Genomic DNA, 6,000 nt, shown 5'->3' with positions numbered 1-6,000 from the left:
ACAGGGCGGCCATTCTCTATTACCCTTAACTTTGCCGGGTAAAGAAGCGCAAAGCGCCTGTTATTATCCGCTAAGACTTTACAAATCAAAGTGAATTCCTTGCGTTTCTGTGTGAGCATGACTGAGTAGTCCTGAAAGATTAATATTTTATCACTATCTACGACCAGTTCTTTCTTGCGCCTGTAAGCTATTAGAATTTAAAGGTTGAGGGCTGCCACTCTGGCCCTCTCTCATTTGGCCCAGACGATGTGCCCTTTCAATGCGAGGGGAATCAATCTCGTCCTGGAGGCCAAGGCCCGCCACAACCTCTTGACCTAAAAACTAAATTAACTCAGGGCCCTTGATTGTTTCTGGGATGCCAATAAAGCGCAAATTATTTCTCCTGCTACGATTCTCCAAGTCATCTAATTTATCTTTGAATTGAGACATTTGTTGGGCTTGTTTTTCAGAACTATTCTGTAATTGTAAATTTGTGTCTTCAACATCACTGGTGCGCTGCTCTAGAGTTTCAATTCTGGCTGTATTTTCTGAAATCTTCAGAACAGCAGCATCAAGAGAGGCCTGAAGTGATTCAAACTTTTTATCAATTATTGGGAGTAAGATATTTAGAATTATTTGGGCCGTTTCAGATCCCGGCTCCTCAGCTGAAATTTGTGAGGGTAGCTGGTCACCTTCCCCCAAGTCCCCCGACGAGAGGGGCAAGGAAGAAGGGGAGGCCACCCTATCAGCTATTGGTTTAACCCGACCTGATTTTGTTTGATCAGGTTTTGTGTTCGCACGTTTTGACGTGGATTTATTACAGTATTTTTCCATGACTGAAACGTGAACAAATTTTTGGAAAGCTTTTAAGTAAAAGTTTGACTATACAGATACTGGGTCTCAGGTCAGGGCAGGCTCTTGGAAAGAGGAGAGGAGAGAAAGAGAGCACGACAACTACATTTTCATTAGGAACTCTCTCTGAGGTGAATTTGGACCACAAATGACATTTTTATCACTAGATCTAAACCTTCCCTGGGTTTAACCTATGAAACTCAGAAGCATTGAATGCGTTCCACCAACAGGTGGCACTAGAATCACAGTGTTTATACAGGACCACTTATTAAAGAGATTTACATGAGATGTTCAAATGTAAAAATCATTCACTTTCAACAAATAATAATAGGATATGCAAGATATTGGGACTGGATTTACATATAAATCGACCTGATAAGTCACATAGTTATAATCACTAGCACATTAGAGAAGTATGAAAAATTACCAATAGCGTATTTGCTTTAAAAAAAACCAATACAACTGAGTAATACACTTCTAAGATGAAGTGATGGTTCTGTTTCTAATATATTAAATGCAATTATATGGTATCTCTAATTAAGACAAACAAAGGTTGTACTGTAATAAAGACCCTAAAGTTTATACAGAGAAGACTGCTTTTTACCACCTCTCACTCCAGGATCTCTCAACTGTCCAGCCGTGGGATCGTGAACCCTCCAAATCAGAAAAGTCAGCACTGGTAGAAACACTCCACTTGATCCAGGGACCGTTCTTTGCCTCTGAGGGGATACTAAACTTTGTTGATATAACGTTAAGCACAAATCAGATTTTCCTCTTCTCAATACAACAGGGGTCAAGGTGCGACTTTACTATGGTTGTAATCCTTGAAAACTTGAAAGCTGACTGTTGTTTCGCTGCCGGACACTGCTCCCAGGCTCTCACCACACACAGCTGCCGCCCGAACTCCACTCCTCAAGGGTGTTTAAAATCTTCACTCGTAGCACACATGAAAGCAGGGGCAATGATGACTCTTCTCCCGCCGCAGGGGGGCTGCTCAATATCTCCCGACCGTTCCGGCACTGTGCTTCAGTTCTCCCTGGGCAATTTCCGCTCGTTTCTCACAGCCCGGCCAGGACTCCCCAACGCTGCCTCCGGGTGTCCGCCCGACCACCTCTTCCTACGCAAGGCTCTCACTGAATGCCAATCTCACCTCTGCCGCTTCTTCTCCGCTGGAAGGAGACTTTCTTCCTGACAGGGTCTTTCAGGTAAGTCTTGGCCTTTAGGTCTTTCGCGCCTTTTTCCCTCCGTGAGGCCGCCAACTTATTCCATGCCAATGGCCGAGAGAGTTACCCCATCCTCCAGCCGACACTCTTTTAATGGGGGCAATCAGGCTCTCCTTCACTTTCTTCACCTCCACACTCGTGCTGTGCGATTCGGACTGAGCGAACTGTCACTTTAGCCCGCAGTTGAGCTATAGCCTTGTGGCAGGCGAGCAGGTTGATGTGGCTCTAATTCAGAGCCTGACTCCAGGGAAGTTCAATGCGCGAGTTCGGTGAGGCCATACAACATTCACTCCCTCGTGGTCTTATTATAAGACGTTTTCTATGGTTTTTAGAGTGTTGATTGTACAAGGCTGCACGGAGCTCATCTAAAATGCGGCCATTCCAGATGTCCCGCCCACCGGAAGTCGTGCGTCTTTATATTAAGCCAGAATTCAAACCAAGTATTCAGGAAGTTATATACAAGAATATAGGTGATAAGTATGAAAAAATAAAAAAACAATTCTTTGCATACACAGAAAAGAGTAACTTATGTTTTAATGTTCTAATGAGTCACTGATATAGTAAATCAAATTAATTTTCACAGGTAAATATCCCAGGAGAATTTTGGGGTTCTTTATTTGAACATCTCTCTAATATCTTGTATTTATGATGCTAGTGTTTAAAATTGAGACTGCTTATTTAACATATCAGTGCACATGTAGGGCCACTTCATCAAGGCACACATACGTAAATTGGGTATACGAACAACCAAATTGTCACGGTTCACTGGATTAGATCCTACGGTTTGCCTAGATTAACAAAACTGAAGTAAGGCGCGGAGTCTTACAAGGAGACAGTATTCACCAGGGACTAGCCGCAAGGCGGTTTGGTCTTTGCTGCGTCTATCTTGCAGGTCACGGCCCTTACTAAGGCAGTGGCAGACAACTTGTTGAGGAGAGCAGGAGAGATTGGCGGACGCCTCAGGAGTGGCGGAGGGAGACAGAGTGAGGTGTCAGCTCTGCAGACAACAGGTTACTACTGGCATGGCGGCAGAACACTAGGAAGTGTCAGCTCTGTAGTCAGCAGATTATACAGGAATGGAGGTGTAGCGCTGTAATAGAGTGTCAGCTCCGCGGACCACTGGTTACCACGGGAATAGCAGCAGAAACACTTAAGAAGTGTCGGTTCAGTAGTCAGCAGGTTTCACTGGAATGGAGATGTTTGCGCTGGAGTAGAGTGTCAGCTCTGAGGACAAGCAAGAAGCAGGGAGCCATGTCTAGTACCAAGAAGGTAACTAAAAGAACAGGCACTGAGGATTCAGAGGAGGTGCATTTTAAACTTGGAGCCAAAATCCATAGCCAATAGGAGAGGAGCCGGGTAAATGAGTGGAGCGGGTCTGCACTTGCACAGACCCAGAGCGAAGATGGCAGCGCCCAGGACGGAGCGAGTGGTCGGCTGAGGCAGGTAAAAGTGCCGGGGATAGGGTGTACAGGCCGAAAACCCGGCGTGTGACTGTACCCCCCCCTCCTGCACGCCTACTGCAAAGGAAACTTCTTATGGAATTTTTCCAGCAATCGAGGTGTTTGAATATCGGAGGCACGTACCCATGACCGCTCTTCCAATCCAATAGATCTTTCAGGCCTCCTTTATAATACTTGGAATCCAAACTTTGTCTGAGTTCAAACTCCTCCTCTTGATGAACTTTTGGAACGGTGGAAGATGATACTGAAGAAAAACTGTTAATTTTTAAATGTTTCAACAAGGAAACTTGGAAAGAATTAAAAATATGAAGGGAGACAGGTAACTGCAATTTGAAACAAACAGGATTAATGACCTGAGATATACTTTATGGACCAATGAACAGCGGAGCCAATTTCATACAGGGGACCTTGAGATGTGTGTTCTTGGTGGAGAGCCATTCCCCATCTCCGACTTTAAAGATAGGCATTACTCGTCATTTCTTATCCGCGGCAAGTTTGTAGCGACTAGAGGACTTCTTAAGGCAGGATCTTACTAGAGTCCATATGGATAAAAAGTTGCAGCGTAAAGTATCGGCAGCAGGAACCTGGGTGGATCGGAGGGATGCAAATTTTGGGAGAGGAGGATGATGTCCATAGACCACCAAAAAGGGAGAAGAAGAAGAGGTAGATTCATGGAAAGCATTTTTATGGGTGAATTCGGCCCATGGTAGATGATCCAACCAATTGTCTTGATTGGCAGAAGAGAACACCCTGAGGTAAGTCTCTAAGTCCTGGTTCACCCGTTTGGTCTGCCCGTTGGATTGAGGGTGGTAAGCGGAGGATAAATTCAATTTGATTCCCAACAATTTACAGAGAGATCTCCAGAATTTAGATATAAATTGGATGCCCCGATCTGAGACTTCTAACACTGGAGAAGACGGTAGACCGAAATCGGCCATTTTAGAAAACCGATCCACCACAACCCAGATGACTGTACAGTTCTTGCTAGGTGGAAGATCGGTAATAAAGTCCATACTGATATGGGTCCAAGGTTCTTGTGGTATGGGTAACGGAAGTAATTGGCCGACGGGAGACTGAAGCGTAGACTTGTGTTGTGTGCAAATGCTTCAAGAGGAAATTAAGTCGCTGACACCGGAGTGAAGGCTTGGCCACCAGAAATTAAGTCGCTGACACCGGAGCGAAGGCTTGGCCACCAGTAATTACTGGATACTAGTTCGGTGGTCTTGCGAATCCCAGAGTGATGGAAGTGTTTTAAGAGCTTTCGACAGAGACCAGAGGAAACAAAGGTCTTCCCAGGTGTAGCAGCAGGAGTTTTGAGCTGAGACGTGAGAAATTTGGGATCCAAAATAGGATGAGAAGGACTATCCTCCGAAAGCGTGTGTGAAGGAAATGCATGGGACAGTGCGTCAGCTCTTATTATTGTTCCCAGAAGAAAAGTGACCAACGTGCTTGTCTGGGATTCAGGCATTGTGCTGTTTAGAGATACAGAAGATTCTTATGGTCAGTAAAAATTGTAACTGGGTGTTGTGCCCCTTCTAGAAGATAACACCATCCAGTTAGAGACGACTTGACAGCCAGCAACTCCTTATCCCCAATGGTATATTTTTCCTCTGTAGGGAGAAACTTCCTAGAGTGGAAGGCACAAGGATGAAACTGACCTTGAGGTGACTTCTGAGAAAGGACTGCTCCTATGCCTACGTTGGATGCATCGATCTCCAGAATGAACAGTGAGGAGGTGTCAGGTTGTCTGAGGATAGCTGCAGAAGCGAAGGCGTTCTTAAGAAATTCAAAGGCTTCCAAGGCGGCTATGGGCCATGATTTGGGATTAGAGCTTTTTCGTGTAAGGGTCACAATAGGAGCCACAATGGTGGAGTAACCTTGGATGAAGCATCTGTAGTAATTGGCGAATCCTAGGAATCGCTGAATGGGCTTGAGACCTAGTGAAAGAGGCCAGTCCAGGATAGCCTTGACCTTACCTGGATCCATTTGTAATCCGGATCCTGATACGATGTAACCTAGGAAAGGCATTTGATGGAGTTCGAAGGAGCACTTTAGTTTACAGAACAGTTGGTTATGGTGTAAGCTGGAGATTACCTCTGCCACGTGGAGACGGTGAGAGGCGATATCTTGAGAAAAAATTAGAATGTGTTGTCAGAAACACTTAGGAAGCGTCAGGTCAGGTCAGTAGTCAGCAGGTTTCACTGGAGGGAGATGTTTGCGCTGGAGTAGAGTGGCAGCTCTCCGGACAAGCAGGAACCAGGGAGCCATGTCTAGTACCAAGAAGGTAACTAAAATAACAGGCACTGAGGATTCAGAGGAGGTACCTTTTAAACTTGGAGCCAAAATCCCTAGCCAATAGGAGAGGAGCCAAGTAAATGAATGGAGCGGGCCCCAGAAAGAAGATGGCAGTGCCCAGGAGGGAGCGATCGGTCGGCTGAGGCATCTAAGAGTGTCGGGGATCGGGTGTACAGCCCGATCGCCCGGCA

Source organism: Mixophyes fleayi, chromosome 1, assembly GCF_038048845.1.
Source record: "Mixophyes fleayi isolate aMixFle1 chromosome 1, aMixFle1.hap1, whole genome shotgun sequence".
NCBI lineage: Eukaryota > Metazoa > Chordata > Amphibia > Anura > Limnodynastidae > Mixophyes > Mixophyes fleayi.
This window is presented reverse-complemented; position numbering follows the sequence as displayed.